The 24,391-nt window shown below is 42.0% G+C and overlaps 1 long non-coding RNA gene across 4 annotated transcripts in view; it reads left to right on the top strand.

The window, feature by feature from the left end:
• Nucleotides 1-23,435, top strand: part of LOC113964215 — a 71,175-nt gene extending 47,740 nt beyond the window's left edge. The window contains exons 4-7 of one of the 4 annotated variants that reach the window (XR_003533104.1): nucleotides 5,842-5,906; nucleotides 13,952-14,081; nucleotides 21,000-21,119; nucleotides 23,190-23,435. This is a non-coding gene — a long non-coding RNA (uncharacterized LOC113964215). Of the gene's footprint in view, nucleotides 1-5,841; nucleotides 5,907-13,951; nucleotides 14,082-14,305; nucleotides 14,589-15,603; nucleotides 15,714-20,999; nucleotides 21,120-23,189 lie in introns of those variants that run through there. The other 3 variants (XR_003533105.1, XR_003533103.1, XR_003533106.1) reach the window with 3 other exon arrangements.
• Nucleotides 23,436-24,391: the final 956 nt, after the last annotated feature.

Raw genomic sequence — 24,391 nt, 5'->3', positions numbered from 1 at the left:
CAACACTCTGAATTCCTGGGTGAGGTAAAATCCAGGCTAAAATCTGTAGGTATTTGATTGTTACCTGATTATCACTACAGGCTTCCCAGGGTTTTAACCACAAGTTTTCCAGAAGATAGCCTACATACTTTCTGATTCTACAGGGCAATTTATAAGTAGACTGTCACTAGAAGATCTGATTTAGCTATAACCGTACGCAGGCAAATTCTAGCATAACTTTCATGGTTGTCTTTGCCAGTATAGAGAGGACTAAGTAGTTTCATAGCACATTGGAATTAATGTTGTTTGCCTTTTGACAAAACCCCAAACCTCTTCAATGAACCCTAGCAAGAGACCTATCATATTTAGTGCTGGTTATGGAGCTTTACTTTTTTTATATTTGATTATAAGTCTTTATTTCTGTCTGTTTGTTAGCCTGCAGAGAACAGTAAAAGCAGTAGTTTATGAGTCTTCTTTTCACTGTACCTCGGTGAAGGCAAGCAAGGGTTCTTGACAATGAGCTGGCACTAGGCATTTCTCATCCCATTTGTCCAGATGGTATTGTACAAGGTTTTACCACTACTGATAAGATCATAAACCTTGTTCAGTCATGCTACAGCTTTGAACTCATAGATCATACCATCACCACCAACCACCAGTATTATGCCTCTTTCTAAAGAAATATTAGTGGCATCATCATAGATCAAATCAAATCATATACTGATTATAAGTGCAAAGCTGTGTTCACTATAGGCTGCCTGTGGACCTGAAGTTGTAGCCTAGCCAGCCTTAAGGAGCTTTTTTTTTGGAGTAAAGCTGATCATTTAAAGCCCAGAATACTAGTAGCCCATGTTGATCTCAGCTGTGGTTGTGGATCCTCATAATTTTAAGAAATCAGGCCTAACATTACCTGTTAGAGACCACACAGATAGTCAGTGATGCATGTTGTACTTTTTCCAGCTACTCATAGACTCAAAAAAGTATGAGGTTTAAAAGAACATGAAAAAGTGTCTTCAAATGTAATAAAGTTTAAATAACAAAGAGTTCACATTGCTGGTTACATCAAGCATTTATTGTTCCATTCTACCTTGCATTTCCCTTGATGTATTTTTAAGTCATTGCAAACTTCGTTAAAATCCAAATTCCACAATCTTCCCTCCCCCCCCACAAAAGTGTCCTTTTGCCTTGGACTCACATTTTGAGAAGCCTATTTCTTTTGTGTTTCTAAAATGCCAAGATTTTAATGGAATGCTTTATTAGGTTTCCAAGTGCTTCTGGCCAATAACAAGCAAAGTTCAGCTCAGTAGTTTTAATCTCAGAAACATCAAATCTGTTTTCCCCACATGTGAGAAGAGCCATGCAGCTTTTAAGAAGATTAAAGCTATAAATTCTAACATTACAGGGACCAATGCTTTCACAGTCCAGATCAGGAAGGGTTATTTTATGCAAGTTTTAACTTGTGTGAATTTCCAATACTATTGATAGCCTTGAGTTTTGACTGGACTTCTCCCATCCCACCTCATCCCACTGTGTACTAAGATATGCTATTTGTAGAAGGTGAATATATTGCTTTTTCTTTTATTCTGCCTCTCTGCTTTATTTTACTGTTAAGAGGTAAATTACATAATTTTCATTATCAGTGCAGCTCAGAAAACCATCTGTTACTCAAAGACATCAGGATCAGCAGTCAGCCACCCTCAGAATAAGCAGCTGTAAATCTAGAATGCCTATACTTTCTAAATGCAGAGAGGCTTTTACATTAATCTCCTGGACTTGCCGAGTAGCTGGTACAGTGCCCAAACACAAGTAAACTCAATTAGTAAAAATAGACATGATGTGGCAGTTCAATATCTGGCATTTAAGCATGTGTGCTACAAACTAGAAGGGCTCAGTTCAAGTCCCAGATACTCTGTTCTGTTTTGCACATATGATTCAGTTCTTTTCCTGTTTGCCAAATACCTTGTTAAAAGCAGTAGTAGTATTTTATTTTCACAAAGATGCAGTACTGCTGGCATTTACACAGGTGTAAATCTGGAGGAACTCAGCTGACTTGTTAGGACTCCAGATGTTCAGCATCTCTGAAAAATTACATTTTACAACTGTCACTTGAAAGCTAGTATGCAAACCAGCTTTAATGTTCCTGTGTTTTATATGTGCAGAATTACATAGAAAATACTGTTATAGGCAGATAACATTTACAAGAAACATACTTTTTAGAGCTTTGCTCTGCATAACAGGGCAGGCCTGGGTACGTTAATTTGCAGCTTCAGACTTACAGGGAAATTTCCTTCTTTACCTACCTCCTTTAGCAATATGGCAGACTACACCTCTTTTTTTTATGGCAAGCTGATCAAAGTCAATTTATTCAAGTGCAAGTTCTCTAAGATTCTTCTGCTCCGCTGTGTAACAGAAGGGCTTAGGTCTGGGTGTGGTGTTCTTGACCTTCTAGTCTTTTGTCTTTTCAGCCTGTTTTGCTTCCTCTGTCTGCCCAGTTTTAGCCAGGAGAGTGATCTAAAGAGACCCTGTTTGTTTTCTGTGCACCTTACGATAGGCTGCCATTGTGTAACGACATACAGTATGCAGGATAAAACACCCTGCTTATTATAGCGTAGTTAAAAGGCCTGTCACTATTTCCATTTCAAATTCCTATTTTCAGGAGTTTACTACTGAGCTGTAACAAATTGCAGACAGGAAACTTGGCAGTCACATTCCCAGCCTAAGAGCAAATTCTTTTACCAACTTTAAATAAGTAAATTAATTAATATTAATGGCATATGCTTCCAGCATGCAAAATAAAGGAGGTTTTGTTATTGTTTTGTTTGTTTTATCCTTGAAACAAAAGATGAAAATTAAGGAGTGTATTCACATACCAAGTGTCCCTATACAAGAGTTATACAACAGACCAGGAGCAGTGTTACTAAGTGATGGAGATGATTATGTGGTGGACATTCCTAACTCTCCTAAAAGGAATATCAATACAGAAGGGCTATTAATCAACGCATACAAGGTATTAATTCCCCAAAGCTGGGAAGAGCAGAAGAGAGTTGTATATCATAAATACTGACAATGCTGACAAACCACAGCTTGATAACCACGATGGGTGAGAGTGAAATTCTTCAGTGTTAGCTTAAAAGGAACAAACATCAAAGAAAAGAAAATAGTAACACCACGAAGTTACAGAGTTTGAAGTAGAACAACTAACAGGTGATACATTTTAATGGTAAATGTATTTTCAGTATATTTTACCAATCCCAATTTTAATTATTTAGCCACACATTCAGAGTTAAAATCTTGAAATAATTAAAAACCAATTTTGAGTCTGTTGTCCAGATAGCAGGGATTTCAAGTTGGCAAATGCTTCATGCTCATCTTTCTGTTCATTGAAGATTTGAGTACTGTAGGGAATTTAGGAACTGATGACCAGAAACTGCATGAATTCAATGTGCTATTAAGGGAAAGTGCTACTACAAGAGTAGCAGGTTCAAAGGAAGCAATATACTGGAACTTAAGTCACACAATTAGCATTTTGGCTAGTAAGAAGCATTACAAATGCTAACGTAAAACATAGGCAAATTCTTACACAGCAAAATAAGTGGGGAATAGCAAGTTCTTCAGGAATAAAAAGGGCTTGGTGGTTGTTGGAATTTTTTCTTTCATTTTGTTTTTGGGAAATTATAATTTTTGTAGGCTAAAATAAGAAAACAATGTTATTGCACCTTTGGTGAAATCTACCCTTTTGCCCCACTGATGATTTGCTATTTCTGAAAAATCAGCTGGCCTCAAAAATGCAGTTTTTTCTCAGAGGGTAGCTGTTCTGAGAGATATGTTAAATAATGGAGTAATTCACTGCATCAGTTACTGCAGACAACATAACCTGTGTGCCGACATTATAAACTGCCTGGGGAGGAAACTTGGCCTCATATAACTGACTTGAACATCTAGTTCGAACAGGAAAGGGGTGCTGATCATCATTTAGGGATCTAAGGGATTATTAGAATATACAAAAAGATTTTAGGAAATCACCAAAGGAAAAACTTCCATGAGAAGTCTTTCATTTCCAGCTACATGCAGATTTTGTGATCTCATTGCAGAGACCTTAAATGTGTGCAAGGTTGAGATAAATGTGTCTTCATTCAGATAAATGTTTTTGGAGACCAGACAATGACTCCTGTACAAGTTTAGCCTTTTAGGGACTGTTGTAGAGCCTGCAAGCTCCTCTTCTGCAGTTTTCAGGAGGATTGCTACAAGGGACTCGAAGAAACTGCTCAACTTGGCAGTGACTCATGTTGAGCTAAAAGCTTCTGGGAATGTTCCTGGGAACCTCTGGTACTCCAAAGAGACTCTAGCAAGAGACAACACTGGCACTGGGATGCTTGCCCAGATGATAAAGTATGCAGGAATTTCTGTGCAGCTGATAAACTCTTCTCAGGACCCTATGAAGTATATACATGGTGTAACAATATCTATAGGCTCTCAGAAATGTATTTATTTTTATTTTATTAATAATAATATGTATAAATATATTATTTAAATACTATATATTATACATTTTATATATATAAAAATGTATTTATATATACCAGGGCAGCAACAACTGGTATACAGTACTTGTGAGGTCTGTCCCCTCTGCCCCCTCCTCCCACACTGGGTACCTGATTTGACTCTGAGAATTATTTGAGGAATTTCCTGCCCTTTCCCACCCTCCCTGCTCCCCATAGATACACATTTTTAACCAGCAGAGGGAAACAGAGGGGTTCAAGAATTAGAGGACTTATATATGTGTGATACATAACAAAGACTCGGCAAAGAATATATCCTATCATATAAACATTAAAAAAAACCAGCTGAAGCTGTAATGCAACAAGGGAGACAAAGTCTCTTAAATATGACTTCTGTTTGCAAGATTTTGGGGTGTATTAAAAAAAAAGTACACTTTGAACTGTATTGGGCGGTGAATCACGTTGGAGGTGAGGGAGGTGGCGATGCCTCTATGTGCAACTATCGTGTTTATTTCTGGGCATAGTGTTGCTGTTGGGGTCAGACTGTTAAAAGGACAAGTGTTCAGGGAATAGCAGCAGAAGCAATTGTAGTGGGGGCAGAGGTGATCTTGGCTGATATTCTCTCTGGGCTAACCTGCTTTGCATTTACCAGCAGGCAAAGGTGTTTATCTGTGCAGTTATTGCAGAGTAGCTGGTGTCCTAAAAATCCACACCCTTGAATGCCTCACTGTAACATGTTCACAAGGCCATACCCTCAAGCACAAAGCTAGCTTTAAATGTATGATTCAGAATCATTAAGACAACGGGACAACTTGTGCACCTTAAATCAGACACCAAGTTTACACACCTAGCTGAAGATGGGCCAAGTAAGGGAGAGAAATGACTTAATATATATCCTAAGAAATTAAATGTATCATGGAAAGGGGAGAGACAGATTAAAGGGCAGGAAAAACGTGGCAATCTCACCTTTGTAGCATGTCATATTTTCCAGACCTGTTATGCATACAAGTGTATGAAATAATTTCCTGAAATTGGTGGAAGATGTCCCATCACTTCTGATTTTTAACACCAGAGTGGACTGGTTGACAGAGGTAGTTCATGAAATATGAAGGGTTTTAGTCAGTTTGTGTTGCTAAACAAGTATGAAAAAAATGTAGATAGAACCATGGGTTTATTTTTGTTTACATTAATACTGTTCTGTCTTGTCCTTGATATATGGAATTGTTGCTTTTCTGAGTCCTTGACTAAGCCTTGGGAAAAGAGAGCATTCTGTATTGCTTTCGTAGTAATAATACTTGTACTTCACTGTGTCACCACTGTTCCACGAAAGCAAAGGATAACTTTTACTATCTCTTTTCTTCAGGCAGAAGAATGGAGGGAGTGAAGATGTCAAAGGAGTAAGAACAAGACAGAGGGACTCAAAACCAGGTAAGAATTGAGGCAGAAGCAGTGAAGTCTTTAACAGACTGGTTTGTGTAACAACCTTTCCAGCCTGGAAGAATGATAATTTAGAGGCAATATGATAGATGGCTGTAAAGATGTGGGTCGCTTGGAGAGTTTGGGTAGGGACTGGTCATTCTCTCTCAAGCAAGAGCTAGGAACACTGAATGAAGCAGTAAGGATGAGGTGATTCTTCTTGCATCAGGGACTCAATCTGTGCAGTGTGACATAGCACATATCTACAGTTTACATGTGCTGATGGAGGAGACAGCACAAGTCTTGGGACATAATCCATCGAGGATCACTAAATAGCCAGAAACCACATCCTGATCAGAAAGTCCCTTAAGCTGAAAACAGTGGGAGGATGGAGAGTATGTGGAGGAAGTAGTATACAATGCCCATGTCTCCATAAGCATCTGCGTATGACCACTGTTGTCCTACAGCCACTGTGTGGCCATTTTTATGTCTTCATGCACAGAGAAGATAAGAGGACTTTCAAGACAAGAGGAAATGGCCTCAAGTTGCACCAGGGGAAGTTTAGATTAGATATTAGGAAAAAAACTTTCACGGAAAGGATTGTAAAGTGTTGGAACAGACTTCACAGGGAAGTGGTACAGTCACTGTCCTTGGAAGTGTTCAAGAACCACGTGGCTAATGACACTCGAGGACATGGTTTAATGGTGAACATAGGGGTGGTACTGGATTGACAATTTGGACTTGATGATCTTAAAGGTCTTTTCCAACCTTAACAATTCTATGATTCTATGAGAATATAAACTGTGAAAAATCTATAGTTAGAAACCTTTCCCAACTAGCTTCTCTTGAGTAGGAACAGCCGGTCGTGAGATGGTCCTGCTCCCAGGTGTCCACTCCACTCTCTTGGCTATACTTGACCCCATGACAGAACAATCCACACACAAGCAAGTCTGTCCATGTGATAGAACCTACACTTCACAAGAGTTTGAATTTTACAATTTTTGAAGAGGCCCTGAGGGTCCTTTGGGATAAGGTTAAAAATGGGCTTTCAGAAGGCAAGTGTCTTTGGTGTATCTGTTGCCCAGCTAAGTTCCTTTTAATAAAACTTCTTTCACACTGTTGTGTTTTGCTTGTAATATCTGTGTCAGGGCTTCTAGAGCTTTGAATAAGTATCTTTCATTACCTTAAGTATAAATAAATGAATAAAATCATATGAGGATGATATGAGAGCAGATCAAGAACAGATCAAACAGAGGTAGGCAAGTATAAATGGAAGCACTCCTGTGGAAAAAGTGAACAGGGTGAAAGAGAGAGACATAATATGACAGTCAATAGGAGAACAATTATTGCCTATTAGTAGAAAGGCCTCTGCTGAAGGGTAAAGAGAGAACATGAGGATCTGGCAAATCTCTGAGGGAAAGATGCTGCCTGTGTCCACTAAGAAGTCGAAGTGATACCAGTGTAGTTACAATATGGTCTGTGCAAGCAGAAATAACTCTGATTTAAAGTAATATCCTGCCTCATGCCTCCTGTCACTTTTCCCAGGACTTTTTTTTTTTTAACTACAGAGTTTCAGAGTTCTTTGAGCATATCCCTCTGACCTTGCAGAATAAATGGGAAAAATGCCCACTCATCTTGTAATTGGATAAATTGAAGGTAAATGTTTACCATGCTCACCTAGGTTGTTGGTCAAAGCCTTGCAGGCTGAGGACTTCTTACCCTCCAGGCAATACACTGTCATGCCTGTGGTCTATCTCTGCCTGGGGATTTTCCAGCCGACTATGACTGTGAATCAAATCGAAGGGGATGTAGCAATTCCTTCATACCAGAATTATTCAATTTAAATTTTTGCTTGATGTTTATGAACCATTCCAAGTCACGATTCCTGTGCATCAGGTGACTGCTGTTTTGTGCTATATGATATCTTTTGAAGACAAAGAAATACAGCTCTTTTCTGTGTAAAAGATACCTACATTCAGAACTATTACTGACTTTCTGGTTAATACTGTACTAGTTATTAATTTTCTTTTTGAAGAAAATATAGATACAAAATAACTTTTGTCTTGGACATAAAGCAACTTGCACTTGTCTCTGTCTTGAAACCAAGGCATGAGCCCAGATTTACCCATATTGAATGAATTTGGTAAACCTGAGTTCTGAATTTGCATGACACCTTTGGGGTCAAGGCCTATATATATCATATTTAGTGAAGAAGTAGAGACAGGGAGAGTAGAAAATAGCTGTTATTCATAAGATGTGCTTTTTCTCAAGAAAACATAATGATTTTTAGAGTGTGAACAAAATGAGCAGACTTAGCAATAGGATTGAGCACATTGGCTCTGAAGGTCTGGTAGGTCAATGATCCATGAGGTAGGAAGGATTTGTTCAATAGACCAGAACAGCTCAGTTGGGGCCATTAAAGACTTAGGAGTCAAAAATCCATGTTTTCAATCCCTATGTCTGTTCAAACAGGTAACCAGTCCATTCTAGCCCATTTCCCTTCTCCCCTTAAAACTCATTGCACTTATCAAAGTATGTATAGCATTGATCAGAGAGACTGTGGCAGGTTTTGGAAGCCACACTGCCTTATATGTGGGTAAGAAGCTTTAAGAAAGGTCAAGAGTTATTTCCCAACCCTAAGTGTTTACACGATAGATGCTAATCTAATCTGTCTAGACCATAACGCCCTTAACAGACAGAAAAAAAACTGGTGTAAGTGAACTCTCAGATAAGTCTCTGTACCAGGTATGATTTAAAGGGACAACACATGTCTCTTATAAGGACTTGTGGCCTCTGTCTGCTCCCTGCTAGCATCTGAGGGCCCCCTCCCAGAAAGTGGCCAGTGAATTCTCCTGAGGTCTGCACCATTGGTTGAATGTTAATCCTTGTTAACAGCACTGCCTTGACATCCCTGTAAACTAAGGATTTTCCACAGAGTACAGCTTCCCTTCTGTGCCCTGCTGGTGTACTTTGACCCCTAGATGAAGTGATCACTTCTAGGAATAAAACATCTGTTTAGTTTCCATTCGGGCTTGGTCCTTCTTCTCACACCAGCCATAGGGGTAACTGCAGGGGAGAAATGTGGAGACCAGGACATGGGTGGAGACCTCAGACCACCAGCCATAAAGCACATGGCAGGCCATAGTAGTTATTACTTGAGAGGTGCCTAGACCAGTTAAGCACCTCTAGAGAAGGACCAAGCACTTTTATTTCACACTGATCACTGTTGGAACAGCTTATGGGGCTGACTGTGGCTGTGGTCCATCCTGGGGTGGTCACTGGTAGGTTAGCTGATCTTCCTTCCAGATCAGAGACCTGTAACTGACTGAAAACTTATTCAGAAGACTAAATCAGTCTTGATTTTAAGACTTCAGAGGATTCCTCAGTTTTCTTAATTCCCCAATGAATTACTTTGCCTGTTTTAGAAAAAGCAAAAGATCTGCATCTAAGGACCAATTGTTATTTTAAAGCTATTGAAGCTATTGTTATTAGAAGAGGAACTTGATTGCTTCTTTTAAAAAATCAAGACAATGATAAGGTAAATATTTCTGTACCTAAATATCCCATTACCTATACTCTAAGGCATGTCATGTCATGGCTAGGCTTTGCGAACGAAGATTTGGGAAGGGCTCTACCCACGTTTCTTGCAAGCGCGTTGGTGGCTAAAAAGGCCAATACGAGAAAGGCAAGTCCAGTTGCAAAAGACACAGCAGAAAGACTCCTTAGAGGGTATATTCTGCAAGGCTCGATTCTTTCTGCGTTGTCTTTTCTCCTCAAGGGTGATCCTGCGTGCTTTCTCAAAAGCATCAGCAGCGTTCTAGATGGTCTGTCTCCAGGCCTCCCGATTGGAGGCCAGAGTAGACCAGTTATGGTGATCAATATGCCCGAGGCTGAGATGTTGCTTCAGGGAGTCCTTGTATCTTTTCTTCGGGGCTCCTCTCTTGCGGCAGCCTGTGGCAAGTTCACCATAAAGCAGGATCTTAGGGAGGCGGTGGTCCTTCATCCTGGAGACGTGCCCTGCCCATCGCAGCTGCGTTCTCAGTAGCATGGCCTCAATACTTGTGATTGCTGCCTGTTCAAGAACAGATGTATTGGTCACATAATCTGATCAGTGGATGTTTAGGATTGTACGGAGGCAGCGTTGATGGAAGCGTTCTAGGAGACGCAGGTGGTGGCGGTAGATGACCCATGATTCGGAACCATATAAGAGAGTAGACAGCACTATGGCTCTGTAAACACTGATCTTGGTACTTTTCTTCAAGTGTTTATTACGCCAGACTCTTTTATGGAGTTTTCCAAAAGCACTATATGGAAGGCATGACAAATAATGATTTGTTCAGCACCCTACAACCCCTACCTAGCCACAATGTGGTAAAATAAAGAATTTAAGGGCAGCCTTTCCTTTGAATTCACTTGCAAAGGACCACAGCATTTTAGATCATAAGATTTTTCTCTTTGAGTCACAGTGTAGTACTACATACTTGCTTAGTCTTCATGAATGCTTTGCTCTCATTTCACTAAATGTTAATTTGCATGAGATAGTTGTGGCTTTAAAGAGACAGCAGTAGCTCTCTGTGTCTACCAATCTAATTTCCTTGCATCTGAAAACAATCACAGAGTACTGGAGAACATCCTCAACATCTCTGTTTTGACAGGAGGTGCGCTTATGTCTAAGTGAATACACAAAAAATAAAGATGTTAGTCATATTTTATTATGTTCACACAAGTGGCACTTAAAGAATGCAGTCCAAATACATTATTCTTCAGATTGTGTACATTTTTAACTTTCCTGAGGAAAGCATACCTTTATTAGCCAGCTGCAATCCAAATTATAGTTTCTCATTTGTTAAAGCTGTTAAAATACCTTAAATCAGCTGCATATGTCTGAAATAATAATGAAAATAACTGCATTAGCAAAACTTATCTGAATGCAAGAGGGCTATAAATAGATAGGAGGTGAATTGGGCAGTCGGCAGATTCTGAGTTGGAATAAAATCATCTTACTTAAGCCAAAAACATGGCAACCAATATTTTCTGTTATAAAAATATTTGAGATGAATTTAGTTTTTATGAAAGCTGTCAGAGGCTGAAATGAATAGCAGAAGTTCCCTGTTTATTTACAAGCCAATGCTAATACCTGAAGAGTAAAGCAAGGCACCTTATGAGCAATGACAGCAAACCTTTGATTGTATTCAAAATCCTCTTTGCCAGGGGATGAGAATGACTTCTATGTTCATGCTCTCTTGGAGTAACCTCTGCCTTGATAACACTTGTCATTTGAGCAAATGGTATGACAGGTCTGTGAAGTGGATTACTACTGTCCACTAGAGGCTGTAATGAGACCAACAATGTCATTTTATGACAGATTGGAGACTTGGACTGTAACAATCAATAATTGTGAAATTACTTTTCATGCTCAATACATTGTCAATCCCTGGATTTCCCTGAATATGAATGTTTAACAAAAAAATAATTCCAACGTATTACACCACTTATTCTTTCATTTTCCGTAAGTACTATTAATGGTATAAAGTATGCAGTGTGCATCTTGCATGTAAAATTGTTTATCTTTTGGTCAATACTGTATTTTACTGGGGGTCATATCAGTTTCAGCACATCGCCAGCAGTAAATAAAAATGCTCAAGTTGACATGGGTTCTTCTGTCCCACTCACTGCTTTCATCAGCACCTCCATATTTTGTGGAATTCTTTGTGGAGGGAATATATTGAGGCCCAGTGTAGGCCCTCAGCAGGGGAGATGCAGAGGCACAAGGACGTCTTATGACACAGTTTTATGTCCCGCAGGTCAGTCAATGTTTGCAGAGGCATAGTACCCTCATCCCTCACCTGTTATATATCAAGTCAAAAAGGAGGTGAGAATGGCTTATTCACCTGACGCGGCTGGTGGCGGTTGTGGCACTTTCCAGAGCCAATGGGCTAAGGCTGCCTGCTGGCTCAGGAAAACTATTGCTTTGACTTACAATGGACCTATATTTTGGGAATCTCTTTACTACTCTGAAGCAGAAACACAGACAAAGATGTAAAAGCCTAGAGCCTGGAGTGTGGCAAAAAATGAGGGTCCTGAGGCAAACACCATGGCCACAGAGTGGAGGAACACACAAGCCTCTTACATGAGCCTGCTGCAGAAGGGAAAGTTGCCCAAAGCTTGCTTCAGCATGAATGTGGCTTCTCTTTCTCTGCATGTGCCACACCTCTTGGCAAGGTGAACGTTTGAGAAGGAAAGATTCCTTTCTCCTGAGGTAACACTCTGTACTACTGGAATAAAAAAGGTGGCAGACAGGAGAATGCCGTGTACTCAGAACTGAACCTTGATGATAGGTTTGAATTTCTCCAGGGCTTTCACTTGATTTTCAGTAATCTCCAGTCTTTGTCTCTCTCCCTTGGTTCCTTTTATTAAATCAATGAACCTTACATTAACTGGGTGAATATAATTTTGCTGTCTGCTTTGCTGCTGTAGATTCAGTCTTGTAGTGCTCAGTAGCACATTTGTCCAGACATCTTAGCCTGTTGCTTCTCCTGTCCCCAGACCACTCCTAGAGCAGAATATCATGTTGGTTTTCATAGCGAACCTGAACTAAAGATGCAGAAGGTGCTGTAGTAAAAGATCCTTACATTTCATAATGCTAGTCTATATTACAGTATCAACTCTAAAGCAAGAGCACCGAAGTTTACAATGTTATTACTATGTTCTTTAGCAATTATGATGACTAGTACAGTAATTTATAGAAAGGACTACTTTGCTGATCTGCACAATGACAGGCTGAGTCCTAGGGTACTTTGCATCTAGACTCTAATGCTAGATTTAATGCTAAAACCTAATGCTAGTAGATAATGGACACATAGGAGGTATACCTGCACTAGAAACCAGGTAGCTTGGAGCATATCGTTGTGGCAAATTCATACAAGCTGCAATAAATGGCCTGGTCTGGATGGCCATGTCACATGGAGTGCACATCTCAGGCCTTTCTGAGGCCTGTGACCCCACAGCATCCAGCTCCATGGAGCTGGTGCTTACCAGCCTTTGGTATTTATACAACACTTTTTGCAATGTCCTTGGGGTGGGGAGAGGCCCTCTCTGTGCTCTACTTCTTTTCCTGATGCCAAATCAGTGAATGGCTTCTTATGTACCACTGTCAGGTTGCATGCAAGCAGAGCAGCCTGCTGTCCTTTCCTTTCTCTGGGCTGCATCCATTGCTTCCATAAGTTCTTTTATTTCTCTAAGTTGTACCTCCCTTAGTAAGTTGATTTTTTTTTTCACTTGAGTAGCAGACTGAGACAGTCCAGAAGGAGGATATTTTCTCTGGTCTCTGTTTTGCATCTGTGCCCATCACTGCAGTTTCTGGCACTTGCAGAGCAAAGACCCGTGTTGAGAGAAGTAAGAGAGTAACAAGCTGCGCTGGAGTGCCAGGGAAGTGTAAGTTGCCATAGTGGGCGGGGGGGAGAGGCTCACAGTGGTCTGCATGCAGCTGGGAGAGATGCGAAGAGATCTTTGATGAAACCAGTGCTGAGGAATCCAGAGGGAGTCAGTACCCAAACATGCGTGGTTCAGCCCTGCCTGTCTTGTAGTTCAGTGACGGTATGAGTCAGAGCCTCTTTGGTCTGAATGAAGTGGAAGGTACTTTCTACAAAGCAACTCAAGCATATGCCAAGGATCCAGATAAATAAAACTAATTCAGAAAAAGGGAGTGGGATGCAGGCTCTTGCTCTAAATCACTTCACAGTTCTCCACAGCGAAATGCAATATGGCATCTTAAATAAAATCACCCTCTTCTGACTCTCGCAGAGGCTGCTTCAGAGCATTCCCTGGCTTCCAGCACAGTTTTATTTCCTCCCTTAGAGAGACAGACCAGCCTTGACTGAGCAACCGATTTTCATGCATCCTTTAAAACAGCATTCCCTGCCATTTCTGAAGGACAGCACGCCTCGCTAGCTGTCTGTTTCTTCCCCCTTAAACAATATAGGTTTGGGGTTGGGTTTTTTTTTTGGTGTGGTTTTTTTTTTTCCCCCTCCCCATCTCATTTCTTTCCGCCTGCAAAGTGATTTGAGATCCGCGCAACGCAGCCTGCCACAGGAGCGGGGACTTCTCGGGAACACTGGCGTGCGCAGGGTTTAAGCCCACCGTAGAGAGCCAGCCTAGCCTTTGAAGTGTTACAAGGGGAAGGAGGAGGTAAGTGTCGAGAAGAGCCCCCCCAGTCCCCTTCCCCGCCCCCGGGCAGCGTGCGGCGGCCCCGCAAAGGGTTAAGGCCGCCTTGGCCCGGCGGTGCCGTGCGTATGCAATAATCTGTGTGGCTCTCTTGGCCGCCTGCCAGAGTGTTGCCTTGCCTCCTCCTCCTCCTCCTCCACCTCCTCCTCCCTTCTCCCCCCTCCCCCCCCCCGCCTTTTGCATGAAGTAGGATCCTTGAGCTGTTGCAGAGGCAGCCAACTGCTCCATATTTGGCTTCTATTACCCATTTACATGCTGGAGAGAGGAGAGGGAGCGAGCGCTGTACCGCAGACATCATTTCTACTACAGTGGTGGAGACATCCCGGACCTGTGTCACTGCAGGGGGAAGAAAAAAAGCCAAACAAACAAAAAAGCAGACCCACCCCCCGTGATCAGCTAGGAAGACATTTGTGTGCGAGTCTCTCTCTGACCCCCCACCCCCGCCAACCCCACCTCCACTGACACTTTACAGTAAGTGGCTTTTTCTTCCTCCTCTGCTTTCTGCCTCCCTCCCCCACCCCCGGCTTCTTCCCTTGTTTAGGCTGCAAACCTCCGTCGATTTCCAGCTGGAAAAACACGGGGCTGGGGTGGGGGGGAAGGGGAGCGCAGTGTCCACCCCGCCGCGGGGCTGCAGCCGCCTCGCTGCGGCCGCCCCCGGCCCGGCCCGGCCCGCAGGCGCTGCCGCCGCGGGCCCGGCCTTGGGGAGAGAGGGAGGGAGCGAGGGAGAGGGGGCGGCCGCGAAATTACCGAGGGCGCCGCGGAGGAAGCGGAGTGGGGATGCGGGGACACGGGAGGGAGCGGGGGGACGGGGCGGCCCCGTAGCGGGAGCCGCTCGTACAGCCCTGCCCCACCCCCCCCGCCGGCTCCTTCCTTCTTCCTCACCAACTCCCCCCCCCCTCCCTCCCGCTTCCCCCCGGCCCGGGCGGGGTGTGGGTGGCCGCGGGGACGGTGGACATTTTGCGAGCCGCGGCTGCCCCCGGTGCGGCGGCGGACTCGGGGTGTGTGAGACTGCGCTGTGAGACTGTGTGTGCGGGGGGGGCGGTGCGGTGCGTGAGTGTGAGTGTGTGTGTATATCTGTGTATATATATATATATATGTGCGGGATGAGGTGCATTTGTGCGGTGCCGGTGCCCGTGTGCGGGGGTTGCGGTGCGGTGTGTGTGTGCGGTGCCGTGCGTGTGTTTGTGTGTATGTGTTTGCGGGGGGGTGCGATGCGTGTATGTGTGTGTGTGCGCGCGGAGGGTGCCGGTACGTGCGGTGCGGTGCAGTGCCGTGCCGTGTGTGTGAGAGTGCGGGGGGGTGCGGTGCCGGTGCGGTGCCGTGGATGTGTGTGCGCGCGTGTGTCAGCGCGGTGCGGGGGGGGCCGTGCGGGGCGCGTACGCCGGGCGGACCCGGCGGGGCGCAGCGCGGGGCCGGTCGCCGGCAGGGCCGGTCGCCGCCGCCGCACGGCGTATGTAGTACGGGGCTGGGCGGCTGCCGGAGGGTGAATGAAGCGAGGAGGAGGCGGTGGAGGAGGCGGCGCTGGCGCTGGGATGTGCCCGGCAGCAGCCCCGCTCCGCTTCACTCAGGGCCCAGGCCGGCTGCAGACGCCACCCGGTACTGCCGGGAGGGACAGGGCGGGAGGGGTGGGGGAAGGGGAGCGCCGGAGGGCCGCCGCCCCGCTGCCCGTCTGCGGCCAGGGGATCCGGCCGGCGGAGCCCCGAGGGGGAGCGGGGCCGGGGCTCTCCCCACCGCCGCCGCCCCGGGGCTCAGCTCGCCGCCAGCGGCGGCCGCTGCCCTCCTGCCGCTCACCGATGCCCCGCCACCGCCGGGTTTGCTTGGGTCGGGTGGGGGTGGTTCGGTTGCGGGAGTTTGGGGTTGGTTGGTGGTGGTTCGGCTTTTTCTTTTTTATTTTTTAATGTTATTTTTTTTATTCCTAAGGCATCCTAATTTACTGGCAGAAAAACAAATAAATGACCCCGTGTACGGTTGTGGGTGCTGAATTTGTCAATGCGATTCCTGAGAATATTAAAGTCTAAATTAAAGCGTGCTGGAAAAGCATTAGCTCCTACTGTAATAGTAATAGCGGTAATAATAAAATGACAGAATTGGGAGCGATTTACATATTATTGAAGAGGAGGAATTACTGAAGAGTAATAATAGAAAAGAAAACAAATCGGAAGCCCGTTATATAATGCACTGTGTAGACAACGAGAGCGACAGGCTATTTTTATTTTGTTTACCGTATGCTGTGTAATAGGGACTCCTTCGAGCAGCATCTCTCCCCCGTGAGCCCGAACTTCAGATAGAATTGGGGAAGAAATTTAAGCATTCCTGTTATGCCCAGGCAAAGAAATCCGTGTTTGTAAAACCTTCCTCTTTACAAATGATTTCTGTGTACAGATCGGCAGGGGTGTGCAGGTAGATGACCTTTGCTGGAGACCTTTTCCCTTTCATATGGTAAAGAAATTTATATTTTGTTACACAGCTTACACTTTAACCTTTAACGCTCATGGTTATGTATTTCATGCAGTAATGGTTACTTTATGTGTGGGATATGGTCAGGAATAGAGAGTTACTGTGCTGACACACCGAGAAGTCAAGGACTTTTAATTTCAGTTTCGAATGAAACCTTCCCCTAAAGGAAAATCCCGGCTTCGTGTTAATCTATTTCTGTTCTGGGTGATGGAGACGGTGCAATTTTATCATAAGGAGCAAGGGTTATGAATGGGGGAGAGGGAAATTGAGAATGGCCAGTGAAAATATTATGCTGTAGTTATTTTTGTGATGTGAGATAATAGTAGTAATTGTACGTTATTGCACCTAATTTGTTCATAAAACTGGCCCGGTATTTTACAGACAGCAGTTATTTTGAAAGAGTGACTGTAATCTCACTTTTTACATAAGGCAGAGGTCGATAGGTTTTCCTCCGTGTTCGGCTGTCTGTCTGTCTGTCTCTCTCATCATGTAGCGACATGTCAGCGGTGCTGGCTTTCAGCGTGCTTACTCCAGCCCTGATCAGTCATGTAATTAGATCAGGCTGCCATGGTAACAGACCGGATTCACCGTATTCACCGTCCAGCCAGGTGTGTGTGTGTGGCTGGCGGGCGACCCAGAGGGCTACCGCTAGCTCTGTGGGTGCCTTGGGCACCGCTTCGGGCTTGCCGAAAATTGAAGGATGCCAGTGGTGGGTTCCTAATGGCTGAACTTCTTGGGAGGAGTGTTCTTTGCCTGCAGTAGTGTCAGGCAGATGGGACCGTACATGGCACGCTTAGCAGGTTAGTCAAATTGTCAGCTCCACTTGCGTGTATTACTAACAAATTAATGAAGGTGGGGTACTTTGTAAAAATGCTTTTGGCTTATAAAAGCTTGCATAAAAGTTTCTTCGGAGTTTTCCTTTTTTTTTTTTCCCCTCCTGTTTGTCTGGATTAACTATTTGGTGGCTGTCATGTTGTTTGGAACAGTTCCCATTCCAGCATTCACATTTTAGGCCACAGGTTTGTTATTCTTCACTCGTGTACTGTACTTTACACCCTCTGCCTGGTAAAATGAAAATCAGTGATACTTGATATCAACGTTGTCACTCTAGGTTTGCTAAGCCTTGTCATAGTTCTTAGCAAGGTTTTGTGTTCTAGGTTAAAGCTGACTGCAGTTTCTCTTGATAAAATCCTAAGTATATACTACTAAAAACAATTTTCTCCTCGGGAAACGCTTCATTTCCAGTAGTAGTATTTCTTTCATTTTTATTTTTTTGTGTTTGTGCTCATCAAAATATTATAGCCACAGAGCAGGAGACTTTTTGCCGCAGTTTATAATACCTTGAAAGAATATGCAAAGAATTAGCTTTGAACTGCATGCTGCTCTTAAAAACATGTTTCACCAAGCAATGTATATTTGTCTTCATTCTCAGTGTTTAAACATCACTCTTTTAAGCCACTTTTCCACAAATGTAGGTATAATTTTTTAAAAGCACCAAATTTGGCACTGTGTTCTAATGTCATAAATCTGGAGTGACTCCAGGGGACGGGATTGTGAGCCACTTACATGGGTGTATATCTAGAATAACTCCGTTTATTGGACTTAATCCAGGCATGTAGTAGAGTAACCAAGCTCAGAAAGTGATCTGGTGCGTATCACTGTTATTTTCTCTATATTACTTTTCATGGCAAAAAGCACTGTGGGCTTAAATGGGATTTTTGCCTGATTAAGAAGCTGCATTAAGTGTCTGTAGAAGTGGGTAACACCCCTATTCCAGTCACTAATCTTGTGTGGACTTACACTAATATTGAACTTGGCCTGGAGGATTTCATGTCTCAGTGATGAGAAATCATCAGCACCCACAGCTCCTGAGCATTTGTAAGTACCAGGCTGGAGCATAAAGCAATCTAGAAATAGCTCTAAAATAGATATTTTAATCTCTCTGGTGCTAAAGCATTGGAGCTGAAGGAGGAGGTAATGAGAAATGCCTGTTGGTGGTTCAGCTTTGTGGTAACAGGCAGCTGGTGGTCTTGGGTTTGGTGTGATGAGTTTGCAGGTCTCAGCCTGCCTGCTGAACAGAGGTGTTTCTTCTCAGAGGGACAAGGGGAAAGGGCGTTTGTGGGCAGTTTTCTGCACCCAAAGTGCAACTTTTCAGTGCCTCAGCTAACTTGCCCTTCTAGTTAGGAGAGAATATCCTCTGTTCGGTGTGTCCACCTCTGGGCCTCCATACTGAGGAGGTGGCTTGAAATAGAAGAGCTTGTTGGGAGGACTGGCTGGAGAAAGTGGAATAGTCGCGCACAGGATGACTCCTGTAGTGTGAGCCTTTGTGTGCCGCATGCTGCTTATACATATTTTATTGTAAGACAAATTACCTGTGTGACTAAGAGTGTTAGAAAGTAATTGCTTTCAAAAAGGCCATATATACATAGTTGAAAGACTTTTTGAAAATGAACAGTGCAACTTTTCTTCTTTGCCTTTCTGGCCTGATTGAATTTATTTAGAAAAGTTGAGAAAAATAGTCTTGTTTTAAAAGACATTTACAAAAGGCCTGGAATTTCACTTAAAATTTTTTATATAATAGATCCAGTGGCCTAGTTTCCCATTAATTAAGAAAATAGACACTTGGATGCAGTCGCCTGAAAATCAACTAAGGATTTCAATGTTAGAATTTAAAAATAATTGTTTTAGTAACATAGCTAGTGAAACAAAATCAAGGCCTAGTTTTCCCCTTGCTGAAGCTTAGCAGCACATCTTAGTAAGTGGCAGTCAGGATTATCATTGTCATTGTTCATACAGTGCACTTCTTTTGTTGTGGTGTACTAATTGAAGGGGAAATGCAATAAAGAAGTATGGCAGGCTGTTAAGGAAATGCGTGTCAGAATTGCATAGGTGGTCTGAAAGCACTGGTTGGCTGCAAACCTACTCCAGCATGTGAGGCAGCTCACTCTGATGCTGCTTGAGACAAGTCAGGCTGTGTGACAGCCTCAGCTATAAGCATGCAGGCTGTGAATGATATGCCTGTTTTGGAGAACCGTACAGGTATGGTGTGTACAATGCAGGGAGTGCAGATAACAGATTTAGGTGTAGTTATCTTCTGAGACTGCTGTAACCGACTCTGCATTAACAGATAAAAATATGATTAGCACAAGAAACAGAAGTATGGCAGGCTTGGCACAGGTAAATATTTCATTGCAAAGAACTGACATGCTATATTCTGGTGACTTCAATAGCCTAAGCTTTGCAAAGTGGAAATCCTGACCTCATCCTTTCATTTTACTTTTATGCAAGTGTGATAAATAAATAAATAGGTATTTGGATGAAGGCACTGTATTTTGGAGTTTTATTCAGTGGTTCACATTCTTTATATAAGAAAGTTTAGGATTTTTACTCTGTTTTGACTGAGGTGATGCATGACTAATATTTTAAAATGTAAGAAACTTTGTAGACTCCTGATTTTTGCAAAAAGACAAAAAACAGATCGATGACCATAATTCCTTTCTGATCTCAGTGCATGTATTGAGAATGTAATTCTTTGTGGGTTGTTTTCCTCTCAAAGCTGTAGTCTGAGGTGGTTGTACAACATTTGCAGATCTGTATGCGTTCATTGGTCCCAGTCTGCAAAGTTACTTTAGTATATGTCCCAGTAAGGGTTTTGCTGAATAAGAATTGATTGAAGAACCTATCTAGAGTTAAATATGCATGTAAATCCTTCCATAAATAGGAACTAGTAAGTATGCTCATAACCGAAACAACAGAAATGCTTCTCAGTGAGGGAGAAATGGTCCCATTAAATCCTTTTATTGTACCAAGAGTGATAAAAATATTTGGTGAGATTCCAAGTGAAAAACCCAAATGTATTTTGTTTAATACGTGATGTCAGCAGAAATTCAGTGCTAGCTCTTTATAATTTTACTGAACAAAGTTACAGAAATTTAAAAAAAAATCACATTGGTAGAGTTTTGCTTTGTTTATATTATTTGGGACTTTGCAGTAAGAGGCATTGACTCTAGCATACCACCATTAATGACAAAATAGTGTACAAGATAAAGTCACGTTCCAAAAGGTGATTATTTTTCACCTAATAGTAGTAGTTGCAGCAGTATGTTTTCAGGATGCGGCTGCTTCTCAAATAAAATATGTTCTGTTGGCAGTGAAGGCAGTCATCTCAACTCGCTTATGATTCTTCACCTCATTAAGATCACATTTAGGAAAAGAGCACTCAGTTTGAATAAATGGGCTCTACTCTCTACTGTATGTGCTCTGTCTGCAGGATTAAATCTATAGTTTATTTGTGCTTGAGTAATAGCAAATGGAGCCTCTCAGTCTTCACTGGAATGTCTTAGCATGTGTAAATTGCTTGACTCTTAACTGTGCTTTTGTTTCTTTTTATTTTGGTTTCCATCTCTTCAACTCCTGGATCAACAGTCACATCGTGGGCCAAACCACATGGGCAAGCAATACAAGCTGTGAATTTATTCTTGACCCTGTAGGACAGTGACCACCTTCATTTTTGTCTTCACCATACAGTTATGCACTGCCAATAAGGTGAGAATGCAATGCTTTTATTTTCCTAATACAAGTATACACTGTCTGCTCTGGGCTTTAAGAAGCGTGCACACCTTCCTGCTATCTGTATGATTACCTCTCCGTGATACATTTGTACTTCCCTTGCCTGGCAGTAGAGGTCCTTGAGAAACTCTACTCAGAAAAATTCCATTAACTCTGGTGACTCAGTTCAGTGACTTACAGGACAAATGGGTTCCAGATGAGTGGTTTTACGCTCACCTCAGATCACAGCATATTGAGTTACTAAAAGATGATAGTATGAACGGAAAAGTTGACAGACTTTGATTTTTGTTGTAAAATGCCATGCATAAAATTGTATATATCCTTCCTGCACTTTTATGAACATTTTCAGTGGTTCCTGTTGCTTGCCACCTGCTTGACTTTTCCACTGTCCCAAGTTCCTCCTGTGCATTAAACTTTATCTGGCATAAGAATACTTCCTAGGATGACTAGTCACTACTGATGTGTCTAGGTGTCTTTTATTCTGGTTTGGGGAATCTTTTAAATTCTTCTGATTTTGTTCCTGAAATATCGTAGTCAAACAGGATATAATAGTGCGCATATATCAGTCTGCTCACCCTTGCCTCTCTCTCTTCTTCCCATATGGTTGTGGAGAATACCTTAAAAAATCAAGTCCCAAGACTCAACAGTCGTACTGCCAATAAAAAGAACATAAATTTTTATTTTATTTCTTTAATCTGATTGTCATTAAGCCAGCCTGGTTTTTTGGACCCATTCTATGATTTTTAAGTGCTTGGGATTGGCAATACTGCTAATGCTTTAAAAAAAAAAGATAAAGGGTCATAATAAAATTGCTTGTGTCTTTAAATAAAAGAAAATTAAATATAGTGATTACTTGCAGAAAATCAAAGTTGGTTGTTTTTTTTTTTTTATTTACTACCAGAAAACTTAATTACTGTAACATTTTGTGTATGTGAGGCTGATCAGAAAGTATCCATTGCAGAATACTTTTTAATGTATACAGCATGTCATAGCAAAGTATGCAGCCCATAATTTACATTTTATTGTGGCTGTGGGGAAGGGTGCTGTGTTTTAAAGGGAAGTTGCCTAAGCAAGTACTAATGTGCAAAGACATGCCTGTTATGGTTTACAAATGATCTTGAATGGTGGGGGTAGATTTTAACCACTGTATCTCTTCAGACCAATAAGAATTTCTTGAGAGTGAAAAAACACACAAAGTGCCCCGTGCACTGACACACTTCGTCTTTCTGTTTTGGAAGAAAACTGACTTGGTAGCAGCTGTAGTAGTGACTAGCTATTGACTTGGGAGATAGAAGGAAGCTTTTTGTTAAGACATTATCATTTCCACAAAGCTTTTCAGTTTTTTCAGGGTTAGCTTGGGTTGTATAAAAATGTATTTATTTGAAGAAGTGATTACTTCAGGAAAGGCTTGTATTTCTTAATTAGAAAAAATAATAGTTTATAGCGTATTGGTCAAATCCTATGAATAATCAGACTGTGTTACCCACAATGTATTGCTAAGTCACCTTGAATATTTTAGCATCTGGCATTTTCTGCAATTGCAGAAGGGAGAATATATTAGATGTTAAGCAAACATTTTGGATAAAAAATGTAACCCAGTCTGGTGCAGAGACATGACAGGAATATAGTTATAAACTGCTGTTTTTCCTGTACCAGCTCAGCTTGAAGTATAGTGTTGTATTTGTGGATCTTAGATTAGATTTAGTTTAGCTTCTTTTCTTGTTGGACTTTTTAGTCACTGAATTTGGGGCTATTTCTGTTGACCTCATTAGTTAGTTCTTGTCTTCTCTATGGAACAATCAAAATCAGGCCCACTGTATAACTAAATAAGTGAGATAAAAGTTGCTGAGATAGGCACTACCTGCTTACAAATGTTCTCTCTCTCACTGGGAGAAACAGGCAGGAGCTCACAGTAGTAACACATGAAAGAAACGTGACTTGGCACCACGCAGTGAGCAGCCACAGATAAGATTCACAGCTTAAGACAGAATATCTCGTACTCGGGCCCATTGTCTTTGTGGCTTTTGCGTTTATTTCTTGTTTTAGGCAGACCTGAGTTATTACCATGGTATCTGTCAGAGGGACTGAATATTGGACGCATTTGAACACATCCAAAAATGAGATCTCAGAAACTGTTCTTGAGACCTAATATCCCTACATGTGCGTTCATGGCTTTACTCACCTGATGATTTGTGTGGCTTCAGGGAGTAATGTCACTGCTGTGTGTGAGCTCCAGGTGTGCTTACCCTTCCAAATCAAGCAGCAGCATTTTTTCCAGAGCCTGCTAAGCATCTTGCCTGGACAAGAAAATGGGGATTAGTAAAAATAAAATGAAATAAAAATAAATAGATACAGCTTTGCTTTTTTTTTTTAGTTAATTTTAGCCTTCTCTACTGTTATTTGTTTTGTTATTCTCTCTATTGTTATTTGTTCACAGCATGCACTGCCTCCTTCCACGTAGGCAAATCACTCAATGCTTTCTTTTAAACAGTTGTCTTGAGTGGATTTTGCATGATACACTGGACATTTTAACAATTAAAGAGTTCTTTTTAATCTTTTCCACTGTCAAATCACTTGATATTTATTAATCGTATTATAGTGCTGGGTTGAATTTACAGCTGCAGCCCATTTGTAAAAAAATTTTTGGGGCATAATTTTCAATAAGTATGACTGTACACTATCTATTGTAGCTTATTTTGTACATAAGACGTAATTTCTGTTTTACGCAGGCTTCTGGCTACTGCTCTCTGTAAACAGACAACAATCTGCCCTTTTAAAATACTTAATAGTGACCACAAAAAGAGCCAATCTGTCTCTATATTACTGTGTGCAATGGTAGCTTTTTGGTTATCGTATCAGTGTCCTTTTATCATAGCTGGTTTTATTTCTTCCCTCTCATGCTGTTTATGAAGGTCTACAGTAGCTGTAGGGTTAAAAGAAGATAGGCAGTGGAGGTTTTTAGCATGTTAAGAGCACAAGTGAAATGGAGCTGTGAACTAGGTATAATAGGATAGTAATTAGAAATAATTTTATTTTTTTTAATTGTTTGTTTTGTGTGTGGGTAACTCAAAGGTAAATTAAATGAAATGCTGTGAGTGCAGGCATTGTCTTAGATGTGAGGCTTTGTGGTCTCCTCACCTCAGCTGTAACCTTTCATGTTTTTGCTCTGTTGTCCCTTCAGCAGATACTGAAGGTCTGGTATCTGACTGATGGAAAGTTTCATACACAGTCCGAAGTATAAATGCAGT

This window comes from Neopelma chrysocephalum, unplaced genomic scaffold (genome assembly GCF_003984885.1).
Source record: "Neopelma chrysocephalum unplaced genomic scaffold, ASM398488v2 Primary Assembly neopelma1_26b, whole genome shotgun sequence".
Classification (NCBI taxonomy): domain Eukaryota; kingdom Metazoa; phylum Chordata; class Aves; order Passeriformes; family Pipridae; genus Neopelma; species Neopelma chrysocephalum.
The sequence above is the reverse complement of the archived record's forward strand: the minus strand, read 5'-3'. Positions and strand labels throughout refer to the sequence as shown.